The sequence below is a fragment of the Cornus florida genome, unplaced genomic scaffold (assembly GCF_030987335.1).
Source record: "Cornus florida cultivar Cherokee Brave unplaced genomic scaffold, ASM3098733v1 CherokeeBrave_3.0.0_Hap2_Chr09, whole genome shotgun sequence".
NCBI classification, from domain to species: Eukaryota; Viridiplantae; Streptophyta; class Magnoliopsida; order Cornales; family Cornaceae; genus Cornus; species Cornus florida.
Window position 1 is genome coordinate 21,735,885 of NW_026775579.1, and position 19,748 is coordinate 21,755,632.

General features: G+C 36.8%; 1 non-coding gene across 1 annotated transcript; it reads left to right on the forward strand.

Annotated features, from left to right (window-relative positions):
• The first annotated feature begins 13,702 nt into the window (after positions 1–13,702).
• Positions 13,703–13,808, forward strand: LOC132275793 (small nucleolar RNA R71). The gene has a single exon (XR_009470741.1). It is a non-coding gene; the product is annotated as a small nucleolar RNA R71 (small nucleolar RNA).
• The last annotated feature ends 5,940 nt before the right edge of the window (positions 13,809–19,748 follow it).

Here is a 19,748-nt window from a genome sequence, read left to right on the forward strand (position 1 = left end):
GTGGAGACGTGCAGCATGTGCTTTTGATTTTCATCTATGTAAGTAGATTTTCTTTCTATTAGTTGCATTCCTTGTCATATGCATGACTTTCAAGTTTGGTTTTCCCATTCGTTTCCCTTGGTTGCACGTAGTCTATATGCAGATTTCCTCAATGGTTTTGTGCTGGTTCGTGTTAGGGACTTCACAAGGAGTGAGTCTCTTCCCTCCGTTGCGTTGTGCACTGTTTCGGGGTTGGTTGGTCCATGAGGATCATCATTGTTGTCTTGAGTCCTTGGTGAGGATTTGATAGATTTTGGTCGACTTACTTCCATGTAGGGGGTGAAGTCGTTGACTTTGTTGTCTTTCATTTCAGAGATGGAGTCGTGGTGTTGTCCTTTTTAGGACTGGTGGTCCCCTTTCGTTCGTGTCTTCCCTTGGGGAGTTCCTGCCATGGTTGTTGACGGTTGTGGTGCTCAAGTGAGTTGATTGGTGTGAGATCATTTTACGGAGACTTATGTCCATATCTTTGGGGATTGTTTGATTCGTGAGGTGAGCTCGATGCTCTTTTAAGAATGTCTTTTGCAGACTTGTTCCAGTTTTGGAGGCCTGGATGTGGTTGACTCTTAGGAGTTTTGGAGGAGCGTTGTTGGATATGGCTTGCTTGTGGAGTTTTTTGGTCCTAGTTATGACTAGGCATGGCCTTGAGGAATCGTAGTTCCAGTGGTTGTTTATAGATGGATCGAAATTGAGGAATTTTGATTTAGCTTGGTGTTGTCAAGTACGATTTTGAGAGACTCGTTCTATGACCTTGGTTGTCAAGATTTTGATGTGTGTGCCATTTTGTGGACTTGTATTTCGAGGATCTAGTTATCCGTGATAGGGATTTTGATCTGATGTTTGATTACGGTGAGTAGTCTTATAGTTGATCTATTTTAGGATGATATCTAGGATTTTGGAGATGCTATTTTGCTTGTAAGACTTTGGATTCATAATTGATGTTGTTGATAATAGTGTTTTGAGATGTTAAAATTGTTGGTCTTTTTGTATTGAGGATTTAAGGCCTTAAGCGTAGCGGTACCTATGGCATTGTTGTCAGAGTTTTGTGATTGGCTAGGATGGTCCGGCCGGGCATCTTTGGACCATATCTCAACTCTTACAAAATGTTGGTTTCCGTAGTGCTTTTGGTAATGATCATTTTTGACATTGAAGTCATTTGTATCGAGAGCTTTCATGGGTAGACCTAGTAGGGGCAGGTTATGAATTGGTGCCTTATACTGTCATGCTACCGTACAAGTTGTGTGCTGTGGGCGGGTGCTAGTTGCCATCGATGCTACCTTACTGACGAGTAACTGTGGGCGGACACTAGGAATTGTCATTGCTACCACACATTTGAGTACGTCGTGGGCGGATTCTGGTCGCTACTCGTACTGCCATGCCGTTTTTTTTTAGTACTTTGATTTGATTCATGGATATCTTGGAGTTCTGTTGGTGGTTGTTTTTGGTTCCTTATGATGGTTCGTCAGGAGGGGTGCTTTCAATTGTTGTCTTCCGTTCCCTCGTCTGGCCTAAAGTTCTGTGTGTGAGTTTCAACTTGTGGTGTGGCCATGTGATCACTTTTCTTTTGAGGGGTTGTCTTGTCGTGAGCACGTGGGTGCGAATAACATTGGGTTGTACGTTGTCTTCAGTTTTTGGATTGCTTTCGTAGCATGTTGTGAGGGATACTCAGAGAAGTACTTTGTAATTATCCTGGTTTCGCCTTTTTGTTTTATTGGGGCTGGATTTAGGGGACGAAATCCCTTTAACGTGGGAAGGTTGTAATGACCCGGTCATTTTTCTTCCTTTTCTTTTTCTCAGATTTTAATGGATATTTTTTTCCGTTGTTTTTTCCTTTTTGGGTTTGGTTTTTCATCACTTGATGTCGTCTCGAGTGCTCTGGAATGATTTTCGAGACTCTTTTCCTTAGACTGACAATTTCCTTTGGGGATTGTATCATTTCCATATTTTATTTTTCCGAATACTATTTACATTTTGTCTTTTTCTCGTTTATACTTTTTCCTTGCACAACCTCACTTTTTGAGCACGGATTTGATTTCGGTTTTGCTTGCATTCATGATTTTTGATTTCCATGATAGTGGCATTTTTACTTTTCTAGAAAAGCATGTTGATTGGTTACTTCTTTCATAAAGGGGCATTAATGCATACTTTAGCGTAATTATTCTTAACTTGTGGGGTTTGAGTGTAATTAAATACAGTAATTATTTTTCATCTTGGGGACCATTTTGTAATTAAATTTGGAAGATATTTTCAAAAAGGACCTTTTTGTAATTTTTGAAAAGTATGACAAGTGTCACACTCTCATTGGTCCACTTGTTGACATTTGTGTGGAAACACTTTAATGCATTGGATGATAACATTTGGAGGGTTAGGATTTACCCACTTGTTGGCCTAGGATTGGCGCACTTGTTGGCTTGGATGGTTGACAAGTGTAGGTGTGGGATTAAGCCTAGGAAAGAGCCATGGATTGGTGACAAGCGTAGGTTCACAATTTAGTGTTGCAAATATCTTTGGGCCACTTTGGGATTATGGTTTAAAAGGAGGGTTTTTGTGCAATTGACCATAGATGTGTGTGTTGACCATGGTGTAAGAGCACATAGTGAGTGGAGGATTTCTATTTCCTCCACTCACATTTAACCACATTATTTCATTCTCTTCCTTACAAGAAAACCCTAGCCTCCATGGATGGAGCTTGAAGCCTTAGGCATTGACCTTGATCTTTGAGGCCCTTCTACTTACTTTAGACCATAAAGCTTGGAATACTTTTTGTTCCCCGCATCCTCCTCTTCAAAACCCTTGAAGGATCTAGCCTAACTCCTACTTTTGCTTTGGTATCTAGAGATTTAATTCTCTAGTGAGGTATTGATATATTATTTTGAAGTATTTTATGTCATTATTGAGTGTTTTACATGCATGGAAGAAAAGGACTTGTATTTTACCCTTAAACTGTTGTAACTTGAAATTAATCTTGTCAAATTAAATATAGAATATGAAAACATACTCAATTAGCTTTCATTTAGTTTTGGTTTCATATAATTCGGATTTAAAATGAATTAGTTATGAATTTTTGAAGTTGCAAGCTAGTTGCTGGAAATTTGAAGCTTTTCCTTTTTGGTCCGGAAATGAATTTTTGTATGGAGTTGTGATGCTTCAATTGCCATGAAATTTTTACGAGAACTTCCTTGATGGGTTCTACACTACTCAGAATTTTTTCACGATTTTAGAGCATTTGTAAATTTTTTTAAAAATCCAAAACTATCTGCTGTCCATGTTTTTATTGCACCAGGAAAATATATTTTTAGATGATTTATTTCACTAACCTTTTGACATTGGGTCATGTCTTAAATTTCCAGTTTTACACTCTCATATGTTTACTTCCAAAATAAATTAGGTTTGCCCAATTTAGATGTCAAATGAATTTTTCATGAATTTTCAAAATTGGAAGCTACAGGCTGAAAATGTGTTTTCTGGACAGAATTTGTTTCAAAGTTGTGGGGCAAAACTGTTTCAATTGGGAAAATATTTTGTTAAACTAAATTGATATTATCAAATTACAGTGTTTAAACTTTCATTGGGCTTTGGATTCATTTAATTTGGGTTAGAATTGAATTTTTTATGAATTTTACCAGTTGAAGGTTGCAAGCTGAAAAATCTGTTTTGTGGACCGAAAATTTGGGGCGATTTCATTTCGGTGGTAATTGTGATTTTCATTCCAATTGAGGTAGGGAATGTTTTAGGATTATTTGTGTGTTGTATTGTGTATTTGCCATGATTATACAACATATATATATGCCTTGTATCAAATCTAGGAAGTTAGTAATTTTTATTTCTTTGTATAAGATTTAAATTTTTTGATGATGTATAACTTTGATTTGAATTGTAACATGCTAGGAAATTATGCTTTGATATGTTGGTTAACATATATTAAATTTGGATCATTTGATTAAGAATTACAACTTTTATTTAATATTTATCTTTAGTGAAAGTTTAATTTACATGGTTGTATCAAGCATTAAATTAAGTTGTAATATGGTATTTAAATAGGCCTTGGCATGTTCTCTAACATAGATTAAATTGAGGGCATTTGGAATTGTTTAAAAATCTAGAGGAAATTAATTAATTAGCTTGATTAATTTTGTTTTAAGTGTTTTAATCACTTAACTTGTCATTTGATGTTATATATATGATGACTATGATATGTCTTTCAATATATATTAAATTGAGGTTATTTCGATTAACTTGGAATTTAGAGAATTTAACTATTTATGTTTAATGAAATTCTATTTTATTACTTCGTGGATTTAATTGCATTTTGGAAGTTGTTTCTATATTTAAATCATGGATTTGGATTTGATGTATGTTCACTTGATTACTTTTGAGCATTGGTTAACATAGTTGTTACTTTTATATTCATGATAATATGTTTTTCTTTATTGAATATATTGTTACTATGTGTAAGGAATTACAAACTTTGTATTTGACATCTTACATGCCATAGTAGTTGTGAATTTTGAGCATGTATTGTATAAGTTTCCAAAATTTGGATTGTGCTTGGTAAATAGTTGATATCTTGTATATACATGTTGATATATATACGTTGTTGAACAATTTGTTGATTTTGAAAACTTGGGGTTGTCGTTGTTTGGCTACGGCTAGGACTTGGTTCTAGTACGGGGGATTGTCTCTCTATACAGTCTAGTGCACACGTAGGGAGGTTACCTATGGGCTAATAACACTAAAGTAACTATGTTGTCGGTCTGATCCGGCGTGACGTCCAAGTATCCACTTTGTTTGATTTCGTATTTCATTGCAAGTCGATAACTAGATGATATCGTAACTTGTTGTTCCTCATTTGATTTCCTATTTTGAGCTTAAGATGTAGCTTTGTGAAAGCATGCTTCATGCGTTGTATTGGAAGTTCCATTGTTGGTTAAATTGCATCGACATCATAATTTGTGTTTTGATGTTCAAACGTAGTTTTGGAATGACCTTATAGATTCATTTTGAACATAGACGTTAGGTGGCATGACCCACACTTATTGTTTTCGTATTTTGGATTTAAAGTTGAAGACTTTGAGAATCTATATCTTGTTGCCTTGTATAACATATTTCCATGTTGTTTGAATTGCATGAACAATGTGATTATGATATAAATGATCTGGGTAGCTTAGGATGCTCCTTGGGTCTCATCTTGATATAGACATTTGGTGGCATGAGGTCCTTTAACATGTTTCACCATAAGGTGATAAAATTGTAAAATGCTACGTCGATGCATGCTCATCTCCTACGAGTAGCTTTATGTTACTCACCCCTACGATACTGGGGCATATTTCAGGTACAGGACTCAGGATTTGAAGATTCCATTGCTCCTTGGATGGCTTACAGTTTCTAAGTTTCTATTTTATGCAAGTGTTAGCGTATGATGCCTCTTTGTAGCCCTTTTTGTTTAAACTTGTATTCGTTGATTCGTATATGTAAAGTGTACGTAAGTGCACTCTTTTCAATGTATTTAACATGTATGAGATGAGGCTGGAGGCCAAAGACATGTATCTCATTTTCTATGCACTTTTGTTTTCAAAGTTTATTATGAAAATATTGGAAAATGTTAAGTCATTGCTTCATAACTTTCGCATCGGGTGTTGAAATTTCGTATCTTTTATGCCCGGACTCAGAATAAGACGATTCTTGAGTCTAATTTTGTTCATTTTTTGTTGTCCTTCCAATGGTGTGCACGGTAGCACCATTTTGAGTGAGAAATGACCATTTTGTCCTTAGTTCATCTCTTTTCGGGTTAGGCATTCTTGCTTCATTTGTTTGGCTCATTTGTGTTCTGTGGCATCATGGAGAGTCATTTTGGGGCCTTAGGGATGATGTATATCTCTTGAGGTCATTTGGGTTCTTTCACTTCCGCATTTCGGGTCCATTATCGGGTCAACATCCGGTTCATCACTAACGCACCGGGTTGAGAAATCTGGGGCGTTTCCAAAACTCTATGAATGAAAAAGAATCAAAATAAGAAAAATATAAACAATGGAAGAAATAACGTCAAAAACTGAGTTCCGAGCAGAGAGATATGCTCCGAACAAGTTCGGCAGCATCTGGGGCCAAAAACCCTGAAATTGGAGAATAACGACCAGAAGAAAATTCTGAGAGTACAGGACTCTACAAAATGTGAAAGTAAATCCTGTATGAGGATCCAGGCTCAAAATAAGGCATTCAGCAATAACTTTCATTAATTACACGATGGCCCTTCCAAAATGTGAAAACTGCACTAATGGCCCAGAATGAAAATATCTTCCAAAAATATTTTCTTAAAAACCCCTGAAATAAAATATCTTCAAAAGATATTTATGAAAAACACCCCAAGAAAAGAAGAAGATTCTGAAAAAGTTTGGATCCATGCCCTTATGGACACCGGGAGCAACCAGAGTACTTTACTGTAAAAGGAAAGATATGTATTTCATGGAAACCCCTTAGAATGAAGATATATGAAGTCAAAAACCAACTCCAAACACAAAAAGTGAGGTTATGCCAACAAAGTGACAAACGGGGAAAAGACAAAATAGGGAAAATGACGAAAAGTGAATAGTGTCGAAAAATAAAAAATGTGGAAAAGACTCGATCCTTAAAGGAAGTTGTCAATCCAAACGAAAGAGTCTCAGAAAGTATTTCCAAGCACTCGAGATGGCACGCAGTGATGAGAAATAGAACTCAGAAAAGAAAATTAAACGGAAAAAATTTATCCGTAAAATTTCAGAAAAAGGAAAGGAAGAAAATGACCGGGTCATTACAACCTACCCTCCTTAAAGGGATTTCGTCCCCGAAATCAGGAACAAACAAAAGAGAACCGAACAAGATCAAAGCAAGATCAAACCAAAGGACAAACCATAAGGTGCTAAAGGACAACTCCAAAAGCATGAAGGTCATATGAAGGGACACAAAAATTAAGAACTAAGTGACACTTCCCAAACGAATCGGCATATCAACTCAAAGTCAATCACCGAGAGACTCCTTAAGACAACGACAATTCAAATCATGACAGATGGCTAAGAATGATATGGCAGTACGAACAATGACTAGAACTCGCCCACACTTACTCGTCAGTAAGGTAGCATAACAGTATAAGGCACTAGTTCATAACGTGTCCTCAACAGATCAACTCAGAAAGAAAATTTTCGATACAAATGACAACAATGTCGAGAATGATCATTTCCAAAAGCACTACTGGAACCAGGCATCCGTGAGAGTTGGGGTAGCTAATCCCAAAACTCTAACAACAATGTCATTGGCACCGTTACGCTTAAGGCCTTAAATCCCTAACGCTGGAGTAACTAACGAACCCCACATTTGAAATCCAATAATAACAACACCAGTCCCGAATCCACAACCTGACGAGTCTATGCCCTCAAGCCAATGGATTGGACACACAAAACCAAAACCCTAAGCACAGATCTGAGGTAGACCTACCGTAAGGCTACATACAGAAAACAAAACATTGGGTCAAAATCCTTATCATGGGCAACTAAAACCTCAAAACACAAGTCTACTACGTAGCTCACTTATGACAATCCCGACATCCAAGGTCACAAAACCCCAATATAAGTGCAGGAAAGATGAAACAGTATAAACCAAATACTCATATAGTATATGCTCGCAAAATTTAAATGACATAAATTAAATAATATCATAGTACAAAGCACAGTACACATAAGGTAAACCAAATAAACCACCTATTACATAGAGGTTAAACAAATAGCAACGCGCTAAACACCACCAACGACACAAACATGGTAAGTAGATACAGTATAAGCAACGTATCATATACATCCGCACACGGACTACCACATAGTCATAAATCCTAAACATGTTTCTAAGGTATGCCCGAAAATAATGGAGCTCATAAACATGTAAAAGTGATCATATAAATGGCAAGTTCGTAAAATCAACAGAAATGAATGGAATGCCTCTCAAAAGACAGCACGCAAAAATACAACATAAAACCTGGATGAGTCCAATCTCTCATTACGAGGAAAGGAACCATCCCCCAAACCAAGATGCTAATGAGCTCTATAGGAACTCTACAGGATTCTACCAGAACCCTAACGTAATGCCCTAAGTCTCCAAGGACCAGGTAGAGGAATTAATTATGCCAGTGCAATTAGTTACACGGAACCACTCACATCCCAACCGTAGCTCGCAAGAGCTAACCAAGGCAACACAAGAAAGATTCTAGGTGAACACACCCATCCAAACCCCAAAACCATCATCCTAAGAAGGCAAAACACAAGAACCTCGCCCTGAGGCTCACAAGGCAACTTCCCAACTCCTTAAGGAAGGATTCGAGTCAGTCCTGACTCATCGTCCCATGACGCTAGAAACAAGACCTCCACGACATCAATGATGTCAAGACCACTACGAAGTCCTAAGAGATGACACTGACACCTCTAACACCACTATGATTACATCACGAAAAGATAAAAGAAAATGAGACGAAACGGTGCCTCCGTGGCCTACGTTTCATCTCGCCAGACGGAGACTATAACTCTACATTCACATGAGGTCTAACGAGAAAACTCTTTGCGAGTCAAAACTGTAATGCTATATGCGTAAAAAGGAAATGAGATCAATAATAACATGAGTTATTATGATCGAATGCAACTCACACTATGAATGCATCAAATAAGTAGCACATCAATGTATGCAACATACAGTTATGCTAAAGCAATTAAAGAAAGTAGTTTAAAGGGCTAAGTACTTAAGCAAATAAGTGTACATGTAAAAAAAAAAAAGATGCTTTTAAACACATAAGCATATAAGCATAGAGACTTATCATAATACCAAACGTGTTATCAAGAAACACATAAACATGTTATAATACTAAAACATGGTAACAATTAGCATATACACACGTATAACACAGCAACAAAAATATGATATGCACCCAAAACCTGTCGTCCAAGGTATTCAAACCTAGGAGCTCTGATACCACCTGTGACGGCCCTGGTTTTTAGGCCAGCGTGTCTTGTGATGAACCGAGCGTAGATCCGATAACGAATCCAGAATGCGGAAGCAAGAAACAAGAAAACGGTCACCCAAGGCATAACACACCTCTAATACACTTTGATGACCTTCCATGAGATCGTGGAACTCAATGAGAACTGACGCGGAAGTAAAAGATCAGAAATATGACAAATAAGCCCCTTGGGGCAAAATAGTCATTTTACATGGAAATGACGTCTCTAGAATGTATATTATTCCTGAGGCACATCCATCACCTCCTGTGAAGTCACGGAACTCAAAAGAAAGTAGCGGAAGCGAATTACAAGAAAACTGGACAAAAATAGCCCCAAGGGCAAAATGGTTATTTCTGAAAAAATATAAAATCGGGTGCTACCGAGCACACCACTGGGAAGACAGTGAAAAATTAATCAAGTTAGACTCAAGAATCAGTTGATTCGGAATCCGGATGGAAGAGAAAAGTCAAAACAAAGTTTTGACGTCGCCGCGGCCGTGAATAGTAACCTGGAAAATGCTGAAATCCGTGTGCCATTTTGAGGCACTAAACGACATTTTCTGGAAAAACACAAAGAAGAAACCCCCCTCAAAATAAATTTTTCAAGCTGACTATGTTGAAAGAAAATTTTATTTTTGACGTGAAATCCCCAAAATTCCATTACAACAAACTTTTTCAAATAGTGCAGATGCGCATAGGAAATCAGATTTGACGCGGGGTTTTCGGGTCGGAGATGACATTTTCTGGATGCAAAATTCGACCCCCCCCCCCGGCGGGCAGCCAAAAAGGCAAAAATGAACTAGAAATGGAGAATTTGAAAACTAAAATTAACAAATGATTTCAAATTACCGTTTGGCCCTTGGCCACACTTTATGCATATTAAGTAGGTCCTAATGAATGTGTCCGTGCACACTTTGCATCACCCGATTTGGAAATGAACCCTTAAAGACTCGGATTTTACTATTTTAGCTCAAAATACAAAGTATGAAACTAAAATGCAAAAATGAAAACAAAATGGTGATTGGCCCTTGGCCAGACCTCATACATATTAAATGAATGCTAGATAATGAATTTCATACCCGATGCACACTTCGGTGCTGAAACCCTAATTTCTCATATATTCTCATTAAAGGCAAGATTTCAACATCTATGAATATACATGAATTTCAAATATGGTTTGGCCCTTGGCCGCATATCATATACATAAAATGAGAATCAAAAAGTGTACTTAGGCACACATTACAAGTTTAGAATCAAATATACCCATTTGACAAATAAGGCTACAAATGGCTTTTCAAGCCATCCTTTACAAGAATAGAACCTTCAAGTCCACAAATATCCAAGCATAACGAGAATCTCAACCTTGATTCTTGTACCTGAAAAATGTCCCCACTACGTAGGTGAGTAATATAAAGCTACTCGTAGCAAATGAGCATGCATCGACCTAACGTTTTACAAAGTTATTACATTAACTTATAAAAATTCAAAAGGGTCATGCCACCTAACGTTTATGTCAAAGGTGAGACTCAGGAAGCATCCTAAGCTACCTTAAAACATTTCTACCATAAATCACATCATTCTTGCAATTCAAACAACATAGAAGCTTGCTATACAAAACAACAAGATATAGATCCTCAACGCCATTGCCTTGAAATCTAAAATGCGAAAACAACTAAAGTGGGTCATGCCCCCTAATGTCTATGTTCCAAATGAATCTATAGGATCATTCCTAAGTTGCATTTGAACAATATAGCATAGATGTACTTAACAACATCAAAAACCTGCAATGATTCATTAGAAATTTCAATGCCTGAATGTACTTAACAACATCAAAACCTGCAATGAGTCATTAGAAATCATAATGCCTGAATGTACTTATCAACATTAAATTGCCAATAACCAAAACCACAAGACACAATTAAACATTGGTTGCCAACTTGGAATTGAATGCAAAATCAAGTAGTGGAAGACTTGGACATCAAATCTTGGATAAAGCCAAGACCTAAACGGTTATTCCGGGCATTAACCTGCTGGGAATACCACCCTAAGTGCACACTATAAATGGGGAGAACTCATACCTCCCGCACTAGAGCCAAACTCTATCCATGTCTCTGTAACAATGTCCTAAGTGACTCCAAAATAAATAAGTTAACAACTTCTATACGAAATATAAATAAAGCACGAAACTACATTCTATGCACAAGTTGGTTGTAACCACACAGCTCATGCTCTAAATCCACAACTACTATAGGATGACAAATATCGAATCTTCAGAGCGCAATTCGTTACGCGCTATAATAACATCACCTAATGAATCTTCAGTGTGCGATTCATTACACGCTATAACAATATTATTTAATATTGAAAACATAAACTGAAGAATCTATTACAAGTCTAAAATCATACTTTAAACATACTACCAATGTCAAAATCATAATTAAATCAATAATGCAATAGAAATGGAAATTAATCAAATAAACCAATTAATTTCTCTAGGTTTCAAATCTCAATCAAATGATCCCTAATTAACACATGTTAAACAACATAGCATGGTCATTTCATATATCCATTCAAAAACTTAATTAGGCCATGGAACAATAAGGTAGAATTTAATTAAATCATGATAATTTAATCTCTAAATTCTAAAACAACACCAAATGGTCCCAAATTAATATATGGTAGTGTATAGGTTATGCTCATCACAAATATCAAGTTAAAAACTTAATTAAGCCAATGAAACCATTAAATAGATTTTAATTAATCATTTTAATTAAAATCTCTCGATTTTCATACTCATCCAAATGCTCTCAAATTAAAGTATGTTAAAGAACATGCCAAGACTTAATTTTAAAGCATATCACAAGTTATTTCCATGCAAGGTACGACCATGATAATTAAACTTTCATCAAAGAAAATTATTAAATAAAAGTTGCAATACTTTATCAAATACGCCAATTTTAATATATGTTAACAAACATACCAAAGCCTAATTTACTAGCATGCCACAATTTAATTCTAAGTTGAATATCATCATGTAAATTAAATCTTAAACATAGAAATTAAGTAAATTAAATTCTAGATTATGAACAAAAACATGCATACAAGTTGTAAGCATCAATAGCATGCAAGACAACAAAAATAATAACCTATAACATCCCTTACCTCAATTTGAGATGAAAATCTCAAATCCCCACCGAAAGAAAAGTGCTCCGAATCCGACGATACTTTGGGGTTTTGTCTGGGACAACATAGTGAACAAGAATCCCAAGGAATCCCCATGAAAATTACAACTTGACTTCAAACCCGAACTCACAAAATGGTCAGAAATTGGTTCTAATAAGGGAGAAAGGTAGAGCACGATGAGGTCTATGATAAATGTTAAGGCGAAAAACTTTTTACAAAGGCATGCAAGTGGAGAAGAAAAGAGAGAGGTGGCAGCCCCTTGGGCAGCCATGAAGTGGAGAAGAAGGCTGAAAAGTTAACTTTTTAAATTAGGGCAACCTATTTATAGAAATCTCAAAAAGTGCCCCGAAATGGCCCCGCCGAGTCCGGAAAAGTGAAATTTGAGCAGACGCACTCAAATGGAAAAATTCATGAACAAAAAAGAATCGAAATGATAAAATATGAACAACGGAAGAAACGGCATCAAAAACTGACTTCCGAGCAGAGAGATATGCTCCGAACAAGTTCGGTAGCACCTGGGGCGAAAATCCCTGAAACTGGAGAAAAATGACCAGAAGGAAATTCTAAGAGTACACGACTTTACAAAAAATGAAAATGAATCCCGTACGAGGATCCAGGCTCAAAATAAGGCATTTAGCAGTAATTTTCATTAATTGCACGATGGCCCCTCTAAAAAGTGAAAACTGCACTAATGACCTAGAATCAAAATATGTTCTAAAAATATTTTCTTAAAAACCCCTGAAATAAAATATCTTCAAAAGATATTTATGAAAAACACCCCAAGAAAAGAAGAAGATTTTGAAAAAGTATATATCCATGCCCTTATGGACACCGGGAGCAACCAGAGTACTTTACTGTAAAAGTAAAGATACTTATTTCGTGGAAACTACTTAGAATGAAGATACATGAAGTCAAAAACCAACTCTGAACACAAAAAGTGAGGTTAAGCCAACAAAGTGACAAACGGGGAAAAGACAAAATAGGGAAAAGGACAAAAAGTGAATAGTGTCAAAAAATGAAAAATGTGGAAATGACTCGATCCTTAAAGGAAGTTGTCAATCCAAACAAAAGAGTCTCAGAAATCATTTCGAAGAACTCGAGATGACACCCAGTGACGAGAAACAAAACTCAGAAAAGAAAATTAAACGGAAAAAATTTATCCGTAAAATTTCAGAAAAAGGAAAGGAAGAAAATGTCCGGGTTATTACAGAACCTACGGTTCAAGGCTTCTACTTGAGTGGCTAACTCACTAGATTTATCTACGTTATAAAGTTTTTCAACCTTTCGGATTCCAGGTGAAGACCTAGACCTAGAGGAAGAGGCATGTTGTACTGAATTTTCGCTTAGGGCATCAAAACCCAAGCGTCAGCCAGACTCTTACATAGAAAAGCTCCATTACTGGATGCATCTATCATATTTCTATAGGAATCTATAAGTCTATCATAGAAAATCTGTAGTAAGTGCCATTGAGCAATGTCATGGTGTGGACACTTTCTTAGAAGATCATTATATCTCTCCCATGCATCATGGAGCTGTTCTCCCAAGATTTGGGTAAATACTATAATTTCTCTTCTCATTTGTGTGGTCTTACCCACAGTGTAGTATTTATTTAAGAACTCCTGTTGCAATATGTCCCATGTAGATATAGAATTTGTTAGAAGGTACTGCAACCAAGTTCTTGCTTTGTCCTTGAGAGAGAATTGGAAAAAACGCATTCTGAATGAATCGTTGGTTAGAGTGTTCGATGAGGTAGTCGAACACAATTCCAAGAATACATCCAAGTGCCTATAAAGATCCTCTGTTGCATACCCATGGAAGGTAAGAAGTATTTGGATCATAGCAGGCCTGATCTCAAAATAGGTTGCATCAGCATCTTGAAAAACAAAGCACGAAGCGGAAGTGTATGTGGAAGGAATAAAATGATCCCTCAATTATGGTTGTGGTGGAGGTACAGGTGGAACCTGTTCTTCATTACCATTACCATTATTACTCGGTGCATCATGTTGATCAGCCATATTATCAGAGGAACTTCCTATAGAATTCAAATGTCTTTTAAGCTTTCTTAACTGTTTAAGAGTTCTCTCTATTTCAGGATCATACACTAAAGGTGTTGTCTGATTATGGCGAGTTAACATGGATTAATTCCACTAATCCTATAGTAACAAAAACAAAGTATTCCAAGTAACAAAAAACAATAAAAACTCACAAAAGGTTTAATAAACCGAAACTTTTTATCCCTTAAGCTTCTTTGTCCATACTGCTAATTTGTACTTGAAAAGAAAAAGAATTAAGGTGAGATATCAGAAAGTCCAAAGACTGGTAAACCAAAATAAACTAATTAAAAACTAAAACAAAAACTAATCTCCCCGGCAACGGCACCAAAAATTGATCGTGTCTAATTTTACCACTTGCAATTGAACGAATCTTTGTAGGATAACTCTATGTAAAGAGGATGTTGAACCCACAAGGAGATGAGATTAGTATTCAGTTTTTAATTTAGTTTTATGGTTTACAGGTAACTTGGTTGGAAAGTTTGTTGGTTGTCACGATTAAACAAACTTAAATTAAAACAAAATATTAAACTAAAGTAAATTAAACTAGATTAAATGATCAGAGAGAGAGATCTTAGGGCTTTGACTTCACCACAACCATTATATTATGGTTAATTGCACCAACTCTGGGAATTTAACAATTATATTTTCCAAATGAATTGATCTCAATAACATTTGTTCAATTCGGATTTTAAAAAAAGATGTTTTATAAAATTCAGCTAACTATAACCTATCTGCGGTTAACATGGACTATCCACTTACCTACTCTAACTACTTTGCAAACAATCTACCTTTCCTAAGCATAGATTATGAAAACATTCTTTTATAAAATAAAAAAAACATTGGAACACCATTATATGACCTCTATTCTCATGTTCGGCTGGGCTCCACTAGATACCGTTCAATAAGATAGGTTGAGAATAAAAAATAAACCATTACATCTAAGACAAGGTAATAACAGTTTATAATATACTAAAACATGAAAACCAATTAAGTTATCTCAATAGCACATAGTTATATAATCAAGAAAACATCATATATTAAAATAATCGTAGAGTTAAAACAATCAAAGAATAATATCAGATTGGGTTACATCAGTGCTGTAAGAGAGGAATTAACTACTCTTGACGATGTCGGATATCATCTGTATTGTAGTTATCTCCATCGTCACGGACGACACTTCTCTTCTTAGGATCTTCACTTCTAAGGTTGTAAGAACCCTAAAAGCCACCACACTATCAGCCTTCTAAATAACACCGTAAAAAGAACTTGAAATTTTTGCCTCTTATATCAAGACTTACGCTTCTTTTATAGAAGAAAATAAGGATCTGGTAGGCTTTTAGGTTTTTTGGCCCATCTGGGATGAAATACGGCTGATAAAGAGAACAATCCCGTACTTTAAATCTAACATGTCATGAAAGGCTCGAGCTTTAGGAACAGAGGCTCGAGCTTTAAGGTTCAGGCTCGAGCTTTAAGAACAAGGCTCGAGCTTCTCTGGATTGATGCTCGAGCTCCAAGAATTGGTGTTCGATCTTCACTTTGACACTTAGCCAATTTTCTTCAACTATTTTTTGAAACGTCTTTTTCTTCGACACGGGATTAAAATCTTTTAACATTGCTCGATCCAAGCTTCATAGGCTTGAGCACTATGTACCAGGCTCGAGAATTTGGGACTCAAGGCTCGAGCTTCAATAGATAGTGCTCGATCATGGAGGTGAGGTATGAGACCTGGGAGGATAGCCTTTTAATTAAAATCAACTCTTCAACTTCCGACGCCTCATGCTCGAGCTTGAGGATCAAAGCTCGAGCACCCTTAGGTAAGGCTCGAGCACCCTAAGTTTGGGCTCCAGCGCCATGTATAAGGCTTGAGCTTTAATGCCTTGTTGACTTTTCTTCTTTTATTTGTTGTGATGCTCAAGCCTCAACACTTGGGCTCGAGCTCTAGGGCTTGAATTTCTTCAAACTTCACCATTTAAGCTCTCGGCTTGCTCTGAATGACTGACAACGACTCTGTAAGCTTCGATATCATCATAAAGTCCCAGTTTTAACCATTTCTTTGGCAAAATACCTATAAGCACACATTAAACATAAATCAGTCTAACTATAGATAGAAGTATCACTTTAGGCCTTAATATACGTATAGTTAGGGGCTCGAATATGCATATATTCAGCGCTCATTACCAATCTCAAATCAATCTTCAAAAAGCATGTCGCTCCCTCAATTAATCAAATAAGTCATCAATCCTAGGCAAATGATACCTGTTCTTGATCGTAGCGTGATTTAACCTGCGATAATCGATGCAAAGTTTCGAAGTCCCATCCTTCTTCTTCGTAAAAAAAATCGGTGCTCCCCATGGTGAAGCACTAGGATGAATAAATCCTCCTTAGATTTCAAATCATCCAACTGACCTTTCAGCTCAGCAAGCTCTGCTGGTGCCATGCGGTACGGTGCCATAGAGATGGGTGTTGTATCGAGAATGACATCAATGGCAAAAATAACTTCCCTTAAAGGAGGTAACTCGGTCAGTTCCTCTGGAAAGACATGAACAAAATCCTCAACAACTGCAGGAAGAACACATCCAAACTGCTATCCTCGTCAACTAACAAACTACCCAAGTAGGATCTGTGGCAACTCCAGTCACCAATGCTGAAAACCATCGCCGGGTGGGAATCATTTTGATCTCCCACAAAATGGAAATAATCTCCCTTGGGAGTGCAAACGGACACCCTCCTACGGAAGCAATCGATCGTAGCCTGAAAGAATGACAACCAATCCATCCCAAGAATGACGTCAAAGCATGTTATGTCAAGAACAACGAAATGGAACTCTAAGGTCCACCTAGCTATCTCAATAGCACAATCCTGACAAACATGATCCAAAGATATTGTACCCCAAGTGGCGTGTCAACACAGAGAAGACTGTCCCAAACTGTGACCTCCAGACCCAATAAATGTGCAAAGATAAAGAAATGAAATGAAAGAACAAAATACACGCGAAAAGGAAAAACTCAAACGAAAGACTGAATAGAGGAAAGGTACCTCGGTCAGTCAAAATCCCTACGGAAGCATCCATCTGTGGGAGAGAAACAACCATTACGTACCTTGGCTTGTAGTAATGGACACCCCCTCTTGAAATGGCCCTGCTGCTTACATTAGTTGCAAGCTCTGTGAGCCTCATTGATAGCTGATCGTGTCTAATTTTACCACTCGTAATAGGATAATTCTGTGTAGAATAATGCTATAGAAAGAGATGTCGAACCCACAGGGAGATGAGATTTATTTCAGTCTTTAATTTCGTTTTATGGTTTACAGGTAACTTGGTTGGAAAGTTTGTTGGTTGTCATGATTAAAAATGAACTAAAATTAAACTGCAATATTAAACTAAGTAATCAGAGAGAGAAAATCTTAGGGCTTTGACTTTACCACAATCATCAGACTATGGTCAATTGAATCAACTTTGGGAATTTAACCATTTATGTTTTCAAATGAATTGAACTCTATAACATTCGTTCAATTCGGATTTTAAAGAAAGATGTTTTACAAAATTTAATTAACTATAAACTATCTGCAGTTAGCGCGGACTATTCACTTACCTACTCTAACTACTCTAACTACTCTAACTACTTTGTAAATAATCCACCTTTTCCTAAGCATAGACTATGAAAATGTTCTTTTGCAAAAAACATTAGAACACCATTATATGACCCCTATTCTTGTGTCCGGCAGCGCTCTGCCAAATACCGCATAACAAGATAGGTTGAGAATAGACAATAAACCATTACATCTAAGGCAAGGGAATAACAGTTTATAATCTACTAAAGCATGAAAACCAATTGAGTTGTCTCAATTGTTCATAGTCATATAATCAAGAAAACATTATATATTAAAATAAATCCCAAAGTTAAAACAATCAAACTATAATAATAGATTGGGTTACATCAGTGCCCTAAGAGAGGAACTAGCTACTTATGACAATGTTGGATGTCATCTGTGTTGGAGTTGTCTCCATCGTCACGGACGGTACTTCTCTTATTAGGATCTTCAATTTCAAGGTTATAGGAACCCTAAAAGTCACCACACTACCAGCCTTCTGAATAACACCGTAAAAAGAACTTAAAATTTCTGACCCCTTCTATAAAGGCTTACGTCTTCTTTTATAGAAGAAAATAAGGATCTGGTGGGATTTTAGGTCTTATGGCCCATTTGGGATGAGATACGGCCGATAAAGAGAGCAATCCCGTACTTTAAATCTGACATGTCAGGGAAGGCTCGAGCTTTAGGAATAGAGGCTCGAGCTTTAAGGTTTAGACTCGAGCTTTAGGAACAAGGCTCGAGCTTCTCTGGATTGATGCTCGAGCTTCAAAAATTGATGCTCGATCTTCACTTTGACACTTAGCCAATTTTCTTCAACTATTTTTTGAAGCGTCTTTTTCTCGAAGCATCTTTTTCTTCAACACTTAGAATATTTTTGGGATTGAAATCTTTTAACATTGCTCGATCCAAGCTTCATGGGCTTGAGCACTAGGTGCCAGGCTCGAGCATTTGGGACTCCAGGCTTGAGCTTCAATAGATAGTGCTCGATCTTGAAGGTGAAGCACGAGACCTGGGAGCATAGCCTTTTAATTGAACTAAACTCTTCAACTTTCGATTCCTCATGCTCGAGCTTGAGGGTCAAGGCTCGAGCACCCTTAGGTAAGGCTCGAGCATCCTAAGTTTAGGCTCGAGCCTGAAGGAACAAGGCTCAAGCTTCAATGCTTTGTTGACTTTTCTTCTTTTCTTTGTTGTGATGCTCGAGCCTCAACACTTTGGCTTGAGCTCTGGGGCTTGAATTTCTTCAAACTTCACCATTTAAGCTCTCTACTTGCTCTGAATGACCGATAACGACTCTATAAGCTTCGATATCATCATAAAATCCCGGTTTTAACTATTTCTCTAGGAAAGTACCTGTAAACACACATTAAACATAAATCAGTCTAACTATGGATAGAAGTATCACTTTAGGCCTTAACATATGTATATTTAGGGGCTCGAATATGCATATATTCAGTGCTCATCACACCCTCAAACTTACATATTGCTAGTCCCTTAGCAATACAGAACTAAAAAGCCACTTTCGTGGGAATCACGGTTGCATTTTGCCTATGTAACAAGCCTTTAAACCCCTAGGTTACCCCTAGTGGACGAGTTATAGTCTCATAAGGTTTCCAGTGAAGATACCCATAAACTTCTCAGATTAGTGCCTTAAGGGCATAGTAAACTTATTCAAGTCTGTTTGCAAATCATATCATCATGTAGTTCATTAATCAGTTAAATCCAGCAAGTATACCAATCATGTAATCAGAAAAACTTTCAACTTCCAATTTCAATTAAGTAACCAAAGTCCTCGCATATCAGTTTAATCATTTATTCAACAATTTTAACCTTTAAAACACTTTTTGAAAGTGATCCTACAATTCAACGTGTGGCTT